Source organism: Leopardus geoffroyi, chromosome C1 (genome assembly GCF_018350155.1).
Source record: "Leopardus geoffroyi isolate Oge1 chromosome C1, O.geoffroyi_Oge1_pat1.0, whole genome shotgun sequence".
Lineage (NCBI taxonomy): Eukaryota > Metazoa > Chordata > Mammalia > Carnivora > Felidae > Leopardus > Leopardus geoffroyi.
In genome coordinates, this window is record NC_059328.1 from 10,991,332 (window position 1) to 11,004,583 (window position 13,252).

Sequence of the window (13,252 nt, forward strand, 5' to 3'; positions counted from 1 at the left end):
CCATTTCTCTTGAACACGCGAAGCCGTTTTAGGAACAGGGAAGCAGGCAGGACATTCAGTCCACATCGTGGAGTGCGCAAGAGACGTAACTTCGGGTTTTCACAACTGGGCTTAGTTTCTTAAAAAAAATTTTAAACCTGTTTATTTATTTTTGAGAGACAGAGCACCAGCTGGGGAGGGGCAGAGGGAGAGGGAGACACAGAATCCGAGGCAGGCTCCAGGCTCCGAGCCGTCCACACAGAGCCCGATGCGGGGCTCGAACCCACGAGCCGTGAGACCATGACCTGAGCCGAAGTCGGATGCTCAACCGACTGAGCCACCCGGGCGCCCCACGACTGGGCTTAATTTCTGTTTCAAGTCCCCGTTCTGCTGGGCGGGAGACGCTGAACCACAGTTAATCGGAGTCTGCCCACCGCTTGTTCTGGGTTGTGTCCGTATCTCTTTTCCTGGTGAAGGGAGCTCACAGAGTTCCAAGCCCCGGGCAGGGGCCCGCGGCAACCTGGCCTTCTCTGGTACCTGCTGCAATGGCCTCATTTCTGTCTTCCGGGTGGCAGACGTGCCCTCCCAGCCTCCTGGAAGCCCTCTCTTCGCCCAGCGTCTCCATCTTTCTTCTCTCGGCCTCTTCGCAGGCCCACGGGAGACATTGGCAGGGCCCGTCACAGGCCCTGTCACTCTGAGGGCACAGGCGTCTCAGCCCCTCTGCCAACCACTCCGTGACCATCCCCTCCCACGCCATACGGGGTGAGAGACACCTGGGCTCCCCTGCAACCCACACCCACCCTCACAGCTGGCGCAGGGCCATCGCTCCTGCCACCACTCACCTCTCTGGAGACCCACGTCCTCATAACTGTTTCCACCCTCCTCTGCCCCTCTGCGCGGACCCCCAGCCCAGAGACATCTGACCTTATCTGGGTCTGGGCAAATGATTGTTGGATCTCAGTCCAACATTGTTGCTTAGTCTCCAAACCTTTTGTTAATGCCATAAACTTTACGTATGCCCGGGGCTCCCACTTTTGAAACTCGAAGCTCGGGTTCTTACGACGCCAAAGTCTTGATTCTTGATACTCAGAAATGGTATCTCTGCTTTTCTGCTGAATCTGGCTTAGCCCGAAGTAAGAAGAGCCACTGGCTGAAACAGCAAAAGGGAAAGAAAAAACCAAAACCGGGGGCGCCTGGGTGGCTCCGTCGGTTGAGCGTCCGACTCCGGCTCCGGTCATGATCTCGCGGTCTGTGAGCTCCAGCCCCGCGTCGGGCTCTGTGCTGACGGCTGGGAGCCCGGAGCCTGCTTCGGATTCTGTGTCTCCCTCTCTCTCGGCCCCTCCCCTGCTCATGCTCTGTCTCTCAATAACAAATATTTTTAAAAGTTTTTTTCAATAAAGAAAAAAGAAAAAAACAAAACCACTTTCGTCAATATCACTCCAGCAGTATGTGTGGAATGGATGGAAGACACTGTCGTGCTTTGGGTCCTTCTCAGCCAGCGGAAGCTGAGTCTCAGTTCCCAGACTCCTCTCCCACCCTCCAAACCCGGATCCCGAGTCCCTGAGAGCATCGCGGGCCACACTAGCATGAGAGCCAGTGTGGAGAGAAGTGTGTGGGCGCACAGAGCACAGGCAGCCTGGGTTCACAGCCGGGCGCCAGCAACGACCCGCTGAGTGAGCTTGAAAAAGTCACTTAACCTCTCTGTGTCTCAGTTTCCTCGTCTGGACAAGGGGGGCGGAGCACAGTACCTTCTTCCTAGGGTTACGAGGATGATTAACGAGACAGTACTTGGGACGCGTGTGGGACGGTGCCCGGCAAGTAGTTAGCGCTGTGTGAACGTCCGCTGCTATCGTCATGACTTACTTATCCCAGAAGTGAATGGGTTTCCCGGAATCCAAGTCACCCAGGGCCCCGGCGCCTGCGGCTGGCGGTTTCCCGCGCAGGTATCCCCGTGGTGAGTTGACCCGGAGAGGATCAGGGCCTCCGGGCCTGGCCTCGAGCACTGTGTTCAGCCGTTTGCAAGAGCTTCAAAGGGATTCTCTTAGGATCCTTTCGTTGCAGGAAACGGAAACTCATCAGACCAGTTTAAGTAAAAACAAGGAAACCCACGGGAAAAACAAGAATGCTGCTCAAGCACTAAGAGCTGGAAGGAAGGAGGAGAGCAATCCAGGAGGCTTCTCTCCTCTCCTCTCTCTGCAGCCGGCCTCCTGCCTCTGTTTGACCTGGTGGCCTCCCAGCACCTGCGGGTGCCTTGGCCACTTCTTCCTCTTGGCAGAAACTCCACTTGGTTCGGGGGTCTGCACCGACCCCCGTGATCCCAGGTGAATCCTGAGAGCCCACAGCGGTCTCGAAGGCCCTCGTCGGTGACGGGTTTCAGAATGAGTATGTGACCGAGTCCCCGCGAGGGAGGTATCAAGCAAGTTCCCAGGGAGCTTCTGGGAAAGGTTTCATCACTGATGGAAAAGCGACCACGGAAGAGTGACAGGGCCTGCAGCCTGAGGGAGTGATGAGCAAGGCTGAGCAGTGAGGAAGTCCTCGTATCCTGGGCAAGAAGTCTGGGCTCGGTGCTAGGGCCCTGGGGAACCGCGGCTCAGGCCTGTGTGTCACAGTGCTAACCATGCAACACGGAGAAGACCTTCCAGGGGACGGGCTGGGAGCAGGGACGCCAGGGAGGAAGCAGCTGGATGAACCACACTGCAGAGGAGACATAGAAGAAGGTTCTAGGGGATGGGGCACCAAAGAACATGGGTGATAAGGAGAGAGAATCGGGGCTGTCTGTGCCCACGGGCCTCAAGACGCTGTGCTCTAATGCCGTGAGGCCCTCACTAGCTCCATCCCGGGCTGTCTGATTCGTCCACACAGGCCCAGTTACACTGGCAACTCAGGTAGAGACATATTTTTTGGCACGCACATTTTCCAGGAAGTGGGATGAACCTGGTTTCATTTAAGCCGACAGTCCCACTACCCGATTTCACCGTGCACTCAATGAGCACAATGGCTCCGTCACGCAGCCCTGATTCAAGCTTCCGAGAGGCTGGCTCAGTATGTCACAGGTGATGCCCGCACGCAAGACACGTCCCTTCCCAGTGACTAATGTGAACCGCTCCAGATGAAGGCCACGTTCCAAGTACGCGTGCGTATGGGATTTACTGCTGACTCTGGCAAGAGTCACGCAGCGGAGACGTTGCTCAGCCCCTCAAGGGTTTAGAAATGAGCCGCGTTAAGAGTAAGTGGGAAGAAGGAGTCACCTGCTCAGAATGGACTAAAGGAAAAGAGAGGCAGCAGGGAAGACACAGGAGCAAAGGGTCCTGGCCTCCTTTTTTTTTCTTCGTTTATGTTATTTAATACATTCTTATTGAAAAAAATGATGTCCCCCATCACACACACACACACACACACACACACACACACACGTTTTCACTTTTCAATTTCTAAGGGTAACCAGAGTTTGGTTTCATTCCTCCCATGCATTTTCTTTTCTTTTTTTTTTTTTAATATGTATTTATTAAGTAACCTCGGCACCCAATATGGGGCTCGAATTTACAACCCCAAGATCACCCGCTCTACCAACTGAGCCAGCCAGGCACCCCTTCCATGCATTTTCTAGGCATAAGTGAAATATATGTGTCTGCATCTTAAAAAATAAAACCGTTTGTGTGGCATGATCACGTTCAGTCCGTTGCCTTTCTCAGTTAATGATACATGTTGGATACTCTTCCCCGTCAGATAGCTCTTTCTCCTTCTTTTTCACGTCCACACAGCATTCCGGCACAAGCCCACACCAGAATTTATTCAGCTCTCTTCTGGTGGCATTCAGGTTGGTAACCATTTTTTCGCTGATATAAGTAGTCAGCCATGAACATCCCTGAACACCTGTTCTTGAGAACCTGGGTGAGTTCTACGTGGTTATCTATTCCTCTAAGTAGATTTTCAGCTTCACTTCCTGACCGATTGAGGACTAGTCACCAGCCAGAGACAGTCTCATATTTTAAATTAGCATCTTGCCCACTCAGCCCGAGAGGGCAGAAATGTTTGCCAGGAGAATGCTCAGAGGAGCATCTTCTCCTCTTAGAATCCAGACGTTTGGAAAGGGACAGGCTGATGCCCCAAGTGATCGTGTTCAGATGGCACTGGTTCCTGCAAAGTAGGTATTATTAGCACCAATTAAAAAAAATTTTTTTTTAATATTTATTTACCTTTGAGAGAGATAGACACAGTGTGAGCAGGGGAGGGGCAGAGAGAGAGAGGGAGACACAGAATCTGAAGCCGGCTCCAGGCTCTGAGCTGTCGGCACAAAGCCTGATGCGGGGCTTGAACTCCTCAACTGCAAGATCGTGATCTGAGCCAAAGTAGGATGCTTATCCGACTGAGCCACCCAGGCACCCCTTAGCATCACTGTTTCTACAGATGAGGAAATTGAGGTTCAGAGAGGACAAGATATCTTCCCAGCGTCACACAGCTCATAAGCAGCAGAGGACCCAGAAACGAAAAGACGGAGCTAATGAAATCCCAGCCTCATCCTAAATTCATGGTTCAGGCTGGATCACGGTGCCTCTTAGGAGAAGAGATTGATGGTGGACAAAGGTAGGCATCTACATCTGTCTACATGGCTGAGTTTGCAAGACCTGTTGGTTTCCTGTGGCTTCTGCAACAAACCACCACAAACTTCATGGCTTAGAACAACACGAGTTTATGATCGTACAATTCTAGAGGTCAGAAGTCCAAACTCTGTCTCGGTGGCTAAAAGTCAGGTGTCAGCAAAGCCGTGCTCCTTCTGGAAGGCCCCGGGGGAGAATCCATCACTGACCTTTTCCACCTTCTAGGAGCTTCTAGCACATTCCTGGGCTCATAGTCCCTCCCAGGACACATCGCTCTGCCCTCTGCTTCCACCACTACATCTCTTTCTCTGACCCTCATGCCTCCCTCTTCTAAGAACCCCTGTGACGACACCCAGTCCACCAGGATAATCCAGAATAATCACCCCCGCATCAAGGGCCCTAACTGAATCATATCTGCAAAATCCCTTTTACCATGTAAGGTAACACATCTGCATTCGAATGGGCATTTGCATATGAATGTCTTTGGGCAGCCCTGATCCTTCCTGTCCCCTGGAATTCCTAGCCTAGTGGTTAACAGCAAGCACATACATCAGTTCGAATCCTGGTCCTACCACTTGTTAGCAGATGGAGGTGTGTAATTTCTCTGAGTCTCAGTTAGCCTGGCCTGAAACACCAAAATAATAGAATTTCCCTTCTAAGGCTGTTCTGAGGATTAAACAATACAATGTTCCAGAACTCTTGAAACATAGCGCTCAGTAAATGGGAATCATCGTCTTCCCCCACTGCCTGTTATGGTCACGGCTAACAGAATTTCCACCGTTCGAGATTTACTTCTTTGGCTCTTTCCCCAAGGACATATCTTGGGCCCTTGTCAGTTAAGTCTGGCTCCTCAATAAGACCCAGCGAACCAGAGAAGAATCAGAGAAACTCACCGTGTAGAGGGAAAGGGCTGCGAAGGGTAGGATGACAAGGAGAGACGTGGCAAAAAACAAAACAAAACAAAACAAAACAACTTTGCCAGTTTCTAGTTTTGCCTGTGGCTCTGCTTTGGATGGGAATTTCTCCAGCCTCTCCCCAGATTAGCCAGGGTGAGCTGCCTAAAAGGAACACTCTGAGGATGATTTGCTGAGATAGACCTGCCCGGTTAGGTTTGCAGCAGAGCTGGGTGGCTCTGGAGTAGTATCCAGGCGTGGAAAAGTACTGATGCCCTTTGCCTGCAGGTAGGAGCTGCAGCCGCTGTCTGAAATGATCTTCCCCAGTCCAGGCCTCTCCAAAGTCGGTCTGGCAGAGTGAAATGAAAGCCAGATTCTGGGTCTTATCTGAAAGTGGGACTGTTTCCTATCAACCATTTGGAGACTGGAAGTTTCCCAAATTCACGGTCTAAACTTGGTGATGGAATATACAGCTCTCCGATGTGAGCTTGTCAGCACAGGCACCTGCCTACACAGAGAGTTCTCCCCATTCAATAAAATAATGTGACTATTTGGGGCTCTCATTCATCCCCCCCCCCCCAAATTAATTAAGCACCTGCCGAGGGCCAGGAGAAGGGGGCGGGACACAGCGGTCCCTATCCTCAAGGAGAGCAGGAGGCAGACTTGTAAAGAGTTATGCCACGGTGCAGAGTGAGACAGAAGCGACTTCTTTTCCTGAAGGACAGACAGGAGAAGCAGGGAACCTTGTCTCAAGGGGGAGAGTGTGTGCACAGTGACAAGGAGTTCTCCCAAAGCAGGGAGAGCTCGGGCTTTGGAGCCCACGAGCTGGGATCTAACTCCTGATACTTCCCAGCTGTGTGGCCTTGGGCAATTGATGACCTCACCTTTCAGAGCCTCAGCTTTCTCTTCTATAAAATGGGTGTAACCCAAAAGTATCCCTGAGGTTGTTACAAGGATTAAGTGGGCTGGGCAGTGAGTAGCTGCCTGGCAACAGGTCCATAGTGAGGATGTGAGAGATAGTTGTTACTGTCATACTCATGGAGACGCATCACTGTTTCCCTAAATGCTTTCCTCACCCCCAAACCACAAGACAGCCCCAAATATGCCTATTTGTGGACACGAGGGTCCTGTTAGAGGGTGACTGTTCAAGTTAAAAGGCAACAATGGGAAAAAAAAAAAATACCCACATGGGACAACATAGGTATACACACGTTCGGATGATGCCGACCCATGAACTTGGCAGTCTGGAAGTGAACTCCATTGCGATTCCACCAGGGTGTCTAATTTCATCCCGGACACAGCCGATTCCCAATAGGAGGCGCCTGCTGTCCTCAGGGATAATCTCTGATACCCGGCCAGCTGCCTATTGGCTTTTCTCAGGGTTTGAACTTCAAAGAACTGGACCGAGAAGGGGACCCCGGCCTGTCCTCTCTTGGAATTCAAACAACCTGAGATTGGGAGAGGAGGTGGCTTCCCTTCTCCCCCTGTGTTCAGAATCCAGCTTCTTTGGCGGTCTGGCTGAGATCAATTTGGGCCCCGCACAGGTTCCAGGGCAAACCTCCAGGTGCGGGGGGCAGAGGCGCCCTCGCCAGCTCGGGCTTACCCTCCCCAGAGCCGGGTCTCAGGCAGCGGTTCTGAGGCGCTAAACAGAGGTGGGCCTCCGCCCGCATCCCGGTGGTCAGGACGACGACAGCCCGTGTTCCACCGGGAAAGTTCTCCGGAAAGCTGGGAATGAGCACCGGGCAGGCGAAATTCTCCGGCCAGGGCGCCCGCACCCCGTAAGCAGGCGCGGGCTCCCCGAAGGGGCTCCACCCGGGGCCGGCCCACCGGGAACCCGCAGGGGGTGCTCAGGGGACCGGGGAGGGGTGGGCGACCGGGCGGAGGGCAGGAGCCGACTCGCTTTTTAAAAACCTGCTTCCTTCTTCCCCGACTCCACCCATCAGTCACCTCGCAAACCACCGGCCCAGGGCGGTGCGGGCGGGCCCCGGCGCCCCGAACACGCCCTAGGGTGGAGAGGGAGGCGGCAGCCTCCCCAGGAAGTGGGGGTAGAGGCCGGCGCACCGGGCGGCCAGGTGAGCGTCCCGCCAGGTAGAGGCGCGGCCGGCGGGTCCGCAGGGCCGTACCAGCCTCCGGGGCGGGGGAGTCTCCCAGCTCCACTTAACCCTTAACTAACCTGGACTCCCGGCCCGAGTCACCCTCCCCCCCCTCCCACCCCCACGTCCCATTCCGCGGCCCGGGGTTGGGGAGGTCTGGACCCTGCTCCCTCCCCCCATCCCTGCTTCGCCAACTCCTAGCGGCAGGGGGCGGGGGAGGACTTGGCCTAGCGTCCCCGCCCGGCACTCCCCCAGCCCACCCGAGGACGTGGGTGCCGCCGGCCCGGGGGTGGCGCGGAGGGCAGGGCGGGAGGGTCGACCGGTGGGCGGCGCCTCTCCAGGCCCGAGGCCGCTCGGGGCCGGCGCCGCCCTCGGCCTCTCGCCGTCCCTCCCTCCTGCACGCCGGCGCCTGGAGGCTGCGCTTCCTGCGTCCCCATCCCGGTCCCGGCGCGGGCGGTGCGCCCCTCTCCGCCACCGCCTCGCTGGGTCGGGACTCCCCGAGCCCTGGGATCACAGCGCCCCGGAAGAGGCAGCCCGAGGGGACGGGGTCGTGGAGCCCCCGGTCCCCGGTAGTGCGACCGTGACCAAGCTGGCCCCGCAGCCGCCCGGGTGAGTCTGCGCCGCCGCGCCTTCCGCTCCGCGGAGCCCGGCGGAGTGAGTGTTGGCTCCCCGCCCGGCCGGGGAGGGAGTCGAGGGCAGGCTGGGTCTGTCTGTCCGTCCGTCCGGGAGCTTCCTGTCCCGGGTCTGCGGCCGGGAGGACTCGGAACCCGCAGTCGCCGGAGCCGCGCCCCAGCGGTGCGGGACCCCCCGCCTCCCGGCATCGCGCTGGCCTCGGCCGGGGGAAGGCGCCCGGCCTCCGGGGCTCCCCGTGGGCGGGGACAGGTGCCCTCCGCCTGGCGGGTTTCGAACCCTTGGCCTCCCCCAAGAGGCACCTTCCACCCGTGCTTAGAGCCGAGCTTCCCAGGAAGTCCCCGGAAACCACCCTGGCGCTGCGCGATGGACCCCCCTTCTCCCATCCCTAACTTTTGTGGAAATCGAGGCTTTTCAGGGATTTCGATTGGAGTGTGTGTTTCACGTACTAGAAACAAAAAAACAAAAAACGGTGAGAAACCGGGCGCGAGCAAAGTGGGGTGAAACTCAGTTTCTTCGCTGTTCAATGCGCATGACTGCCCCCTGGGATGAGGCGGGGGCACTCGTGCCTGACACACAGCAGGTACTTGCCTGCCGTCCAACCCAGATCTTTTGTCTGCTTCCTGACGGGAGACGTGTGGCCTGGGAGCGCCAAGTCTGGTTGACAGGGATGGTCACCTAGAGAAAGCAAGCTTTCCGTAACCGAGAGGTGGGGGGACAGGGAACCTGGATGTCCTTACGGTTCCCCGGCCGGTCGCTGCCGTGCGGCCCCTGTGCACTCTCGGTTGAGCTTGGGTGGCCCCCGGCCAGATCCCTCCAAGCCCCGCGGGTGGTCCGGGCCCTGGGAACCCAGGCTCCGTGGGAGCGGCGGGGGCGGGGCCTGGGTGGGCGGGGCCGCGGCGGCGGGGGCGGGGCCGGGGCCAGGGCCGGGGCCGGGGTCAGCCCAGAAGTGCCACTGGAGAGGGGTTACCCTCTGGGCTGGATTTTGGTTTTCGTTCTGCGTGGTTTGTTTGGAGCATAGCTTCTCTAGTTGAAAGGTCGGCTCTGGGACCTGTGAACGGCTTTTGCGCTTTGGAGACTTGTCACACGAGGATCTCGACCTAAGTTTATAGGAAAACGTGGAATTGGGAAGGAGCCCCTTTCCCTCCAAACACTTCCTCTGCAGCCTGCCAGAGGTACTGCCCAGCCTGGGAGAAAAGGCAGAAGAGAGAGGAAGGGGAGGAGGCTGGCGGTGTATCTGCTCCTCAGGAGGTTCTGTCCAGGGGTTGGGTGATTGGGACCTCCTGGGAGCTGCGGGAGGGCCAGGCCTGCCCCAGGGATGCAGGGTCCAGGGGCCTTAAAAGCTCCCAGCCTCGTGACTGGTAAATGACAAGCATTGCTGAGAGGCGGTGATACAGTCAGGCCCCAGCACTGGCTCACTGTGTGTGACCTGCCTCACTGAGCCTCGGTTTCTTCATCTGTACTCTGGGAATGATGCCCTCCTAAGTGGGACCTTCATGCCTAGCCCCTAGCAAGTATTCTGTAGGAAATTATGTCACAGGGCTTAGAGGAGAACAAGAGACAGAAAATAACTCAGGCTGAGGAGGTCCTGCTAAAAAAAGAATGTTGGAATATTGAACAGTGTATCAGTCCCCCAGGGAGAGGGAGGAAGGGTGTCTGGGTAGATGGAACAGCATAAGCAAAGGCCCAGAGGTGTGGAGGTAATGGGGTGTGCTGGGCCTGGAGGGGCGTGCTCAGGCAGTGGCAGGCAGGTTTGTGGGAAGGTGGAGGAAGTGAAGGGAACGGAGCGGCTGGAATGAGCTAGACTGAATAGGCAGGGGGCTGGTCGTTACAGATGGGACTTTCTCACGTGAGCTCCTTGGAGTCATTCAACAGATGGTGTTAGGTGCTCGGTTTGGATCACTGAACAAGAAAGACGCAAGGGAGCCATTCGATCCTGTTGACATGTGAGCAAGATAACTCTGGCTGTGTGAAGTCACATGAGAGTTTAGGGAAGGCTGCTGGGGGCAGGGGGTGGGAGGAGGCGGACCTCTAGGCTGGGGGCAGTGGGAATGAAGCAGGGGGTGCTGGAGTGGAGACCCACACAGGAGGCGGAGATTAACACGCGGTCTTAACACGTGCCCGCTGGTCAAGGGTGACGTTTGTGGATTTGGTGTGGGGTCCAAGCTGCCAGCCTGTCTTCTACCAGAGAGAGCGGGCGAGTGCCCGGGACCTTGGCAGGGTCCAAGCACCCCTCCTCCCACCCCCCCCCCCACCCGTGGCTTCCCCGCTCCCTGGCTTCAGGAGGCACAGGACCCAGGAGCTTCTGTGTGAAGAATGGCAAAGCTGGAGGCTGAGCCAGGAGCCCGTCTCCTGGGCAACCTGCCTCTTTCGGGGCTCCTGTTTTTCGGGTCATGGTTCCGGTAAATGTTCTCTCCCTCCGGCTGGACAAGGCTGAAGCACGAAGGGCTTTGGCTCTGGGCCTCTCTTCCCTGGGGCTCCAAATTAAGGTGGAATTCGAGGGACCGCGCAGAGTTTTCTCCCTAAGCGCTAGGAAAGTTCCAGAATGTGGTGAAGGGTCTGTTTCTGGCTCCGGGCTTTTGCTTTCACTTTGGTTGTGAAGCTTGGATGGGTCATTCTCGCCACTGGCAGCTGTAAGAGAACCTTCCGTGTTGGATGGAAGTTACCCTTTGCTTGGAGAGGGACCACACTGTCTTTCACGTGCCACAGGAGGACCCTAGAATGTCTTGGGTGCAAGGGACCATGCTCATTTGATGAGTAAAACTCAGAGTGGGGAGGAATGCCTGGGGGGCTCAGTCAGTTAAGAGTCCAACTCTTGATTTCGGCTCAGGTCGTGATCTCACAGTTCAGTTCGTGAGTTCGAGCCCCACATTGGGCTCCATGCTGCTTGGGATTCTCTCTCTCTCTCTCTCTCTCTCTCTCCATTTCTCTCTCCCGTGCATGCTCACTCTCTCTCTCGCTCTCTCAAAATAAATAATAAAAGACTTAAAAAAAAAAAACAAAAACCAAACTCAGAGAGGGGAAGGGCACGCAGCAACAGAACTGGGATGGAAACCCACCTGACCACTGTAGGGTCCTCTGCGTTCTCCCAGGAGGTCTGACCACAATCAGGTCAGAGACTTGTTTTAGAGCCCAGTTTAGCACAGGTTTGGTGGTTTCTCAGGATCTCTGTCTTGCCCGCCGCTTCATAGAGTCTCACTTCTCCCCAGCCTGGACAGGTGGCCCGCTTGGCCTGTTAACAGTTTTTGTTCTCCTTCTCTTGGATCGAGCCCTTGGCACACTGGCTGCCTCTCCTGGGAGCTCTGGCTCCCCAAAGAAACAGGTTGCTTGTTCGGGTTTCCCCGTTTCAGCCCAGACTGCCCCAAGACCCTGGCCGGAGGCAGCCCTCCCAGGGGCCGTGCTGAGCTCTCCCACTAGCTGTGGCCTCAGACTGATTCTTGACTCCTCCCTCCCCTCAGTCCCAACCCTTATCTCCAGAGGCCGATTGGCCCTGCCTTCCATCCAGAGTTGTTTACTTGGGCTGAGCTGCCAACAGTCCCCTTATTCTCTCTTGCCCTAGATTTATCAGCCTTTGCAGCCCTTAAACCTGAATGCCTGGCTCTTAGAATATCGGAGCCAGAGGGGACTTCAGCCGTCAGAAAGTCTAGTCTGTTTCTTTTACAAGTGGGGAAACTGAGACCCAGGGAAGGGAAGGTGCTTGCTTGAGTTCAGAGCTAGGACTATGACCCAAGTTTCCTGATTTGGGCCCGAATGATTTCCAGAATGGTGCTTGAAAAACAAAACAAACAAACAAAAACAAGACAGTAAAGTCAGAGGACCCCGTCTCCAGAAGCCGCTTTCTCTCTCTGCTCCACCCTGGCAGGTGTTCTTGGAGGCCACCACTGTGACCTGTCTAGGAGGAGCAAATGCTGAGGGCCCTGGAAGACGGGGGAGGAGGATGCATAACAAGGAGTAGATACCTTGACAATTTCAAGTAGATACCTTGACAATTTCAAACCGGATGCTAACGCCAGGGGGTAAGCCAGTGATGAAGCTTTTTGCTGCCCCTCTAAAAGTTCCCTACAAGGTACCGCCGGATGGACAGGCTTTTAAAGTTGTTTTCTCCCCAGAGTGCAAAGGAAGTGCATGCCCCTGGTAGAAAACCTGGACGGAAAACCTCGCCATATGCTGGCAACCACTGTTGATATTTTGGTGTTCATGCAGATCTTTTGTTTGCTTGCCTGCTTGCTCTGCTATTTAATATCCTGGCTTTCCAGTTCATCATCATGACAGGTATTTTCCCCAGTGAGAGTTTTTCCACACCGGTTCTAACCCGCCAGTCTCCCATGCTTCTGCTATCTGGTGGCCGGAAGGTACTCAGGAGGCCAGCCTTTTGTGGCTCTGTCAGAACACTCCAGCAACCAAAATCTTGTAGCTATGCAACTTCACCACCGTGGGATTTCAGGGGGCCATGTCTCTGCACCGCCATGGTGTTTGGGAAAGGGCTCTGTTTACAAAATCGAAAGCAAAAATCTCTTCTTAGGGAGCCTCTTAGAAATGGAGGAGGTTAGCCATCCGGGCGGGATGGGTGTGATCCAAAGATTATAGGGGGGAAGGTGAGAGCTTTGTTTCCTCTGTTTCCTGTGATTTTTTTTTTTTTTTTTTTTTTTTTTTTTTTTTTTTTTGCTGTGTTCGGTTTTAACCCAGCCAGGTACTCTCACCCACTCTTACCACCCCTTGCCCTGCATCTTCCCAGGATTAGGCCCTGGGGTGGCAAGTGCGGGTCCCTGGGAAAATCAAGACTGTATTTGGTTTGCCTGCCTCTTGGACAGCAAGTATTTCAATGGCAAACATGAGCAGAGAATTTGGTACCCACTCAGGTGACCCATGTTGGCCACTTCACCTTTGGGACTGGTTCTCCTGGCAGCTCTCGGACTCTTAACAGGATCACAGCTTTGTTAGTGCCCTATAAATTGCCAATACTAGAAATGATCCGGGAGATCCCTTAGGCTAATGCCTACAGGCAGGCTGCAGGCGGCAGCTAAGTGGGGTTTAAAATCAGTTACGTAGGGGTGCCTGA

At 55.4% G+C, this 13,252-nt stretch overlaps 1 protein-coding gene and 1 long non-coding RNA gene across 8 annotated transcripts in view; one reads left to right on the forward strand and one right to left on the reverse strand.

Annotated features, from left to right (window-relative positions):
* The first annotated feature begins 7,518 nt into the window (after window positions 1–7,518).
* The window catches only part of TMEM51 (transmembrane protein 51), a 56,901-nt gene continuing 51,167 nt past the window's right edge, over window positions 7,519–13,252 (forward strand). For 3 of the 7 annotated variants that reach the window (XM_045475723.1, XM_045475722.1, XM_045475724.1), the window contains exon 1: window positions 7,863–8,172. The gene's annotated coding sequence lies outside the window, so the exon portion shown is untranslated. Of the gene's footprint in view, window positions 7,543–7,821; window positions 8,173–9,244; window positions 9,369–13,252 lie in introns of those variants that run through there. The other 4 variants (XM_045475717.1, XM_045475718.1, XM_045475716.1 and 1 more) reach the window with 3 other exon arrangements.
* On the reverse strand, window positions 8,690–11,364 carry LOC123597220. The gene is made up of 2 exons (XR_006712038.1): window positions 11,253–11,364; window positions 8,690–9,293 (listed from the first exon to the last, which is right to left on the reverse strand). It is a non-coding gene; the product is annotated as an uncharacterized LOC123597220 (long non-coding RNA).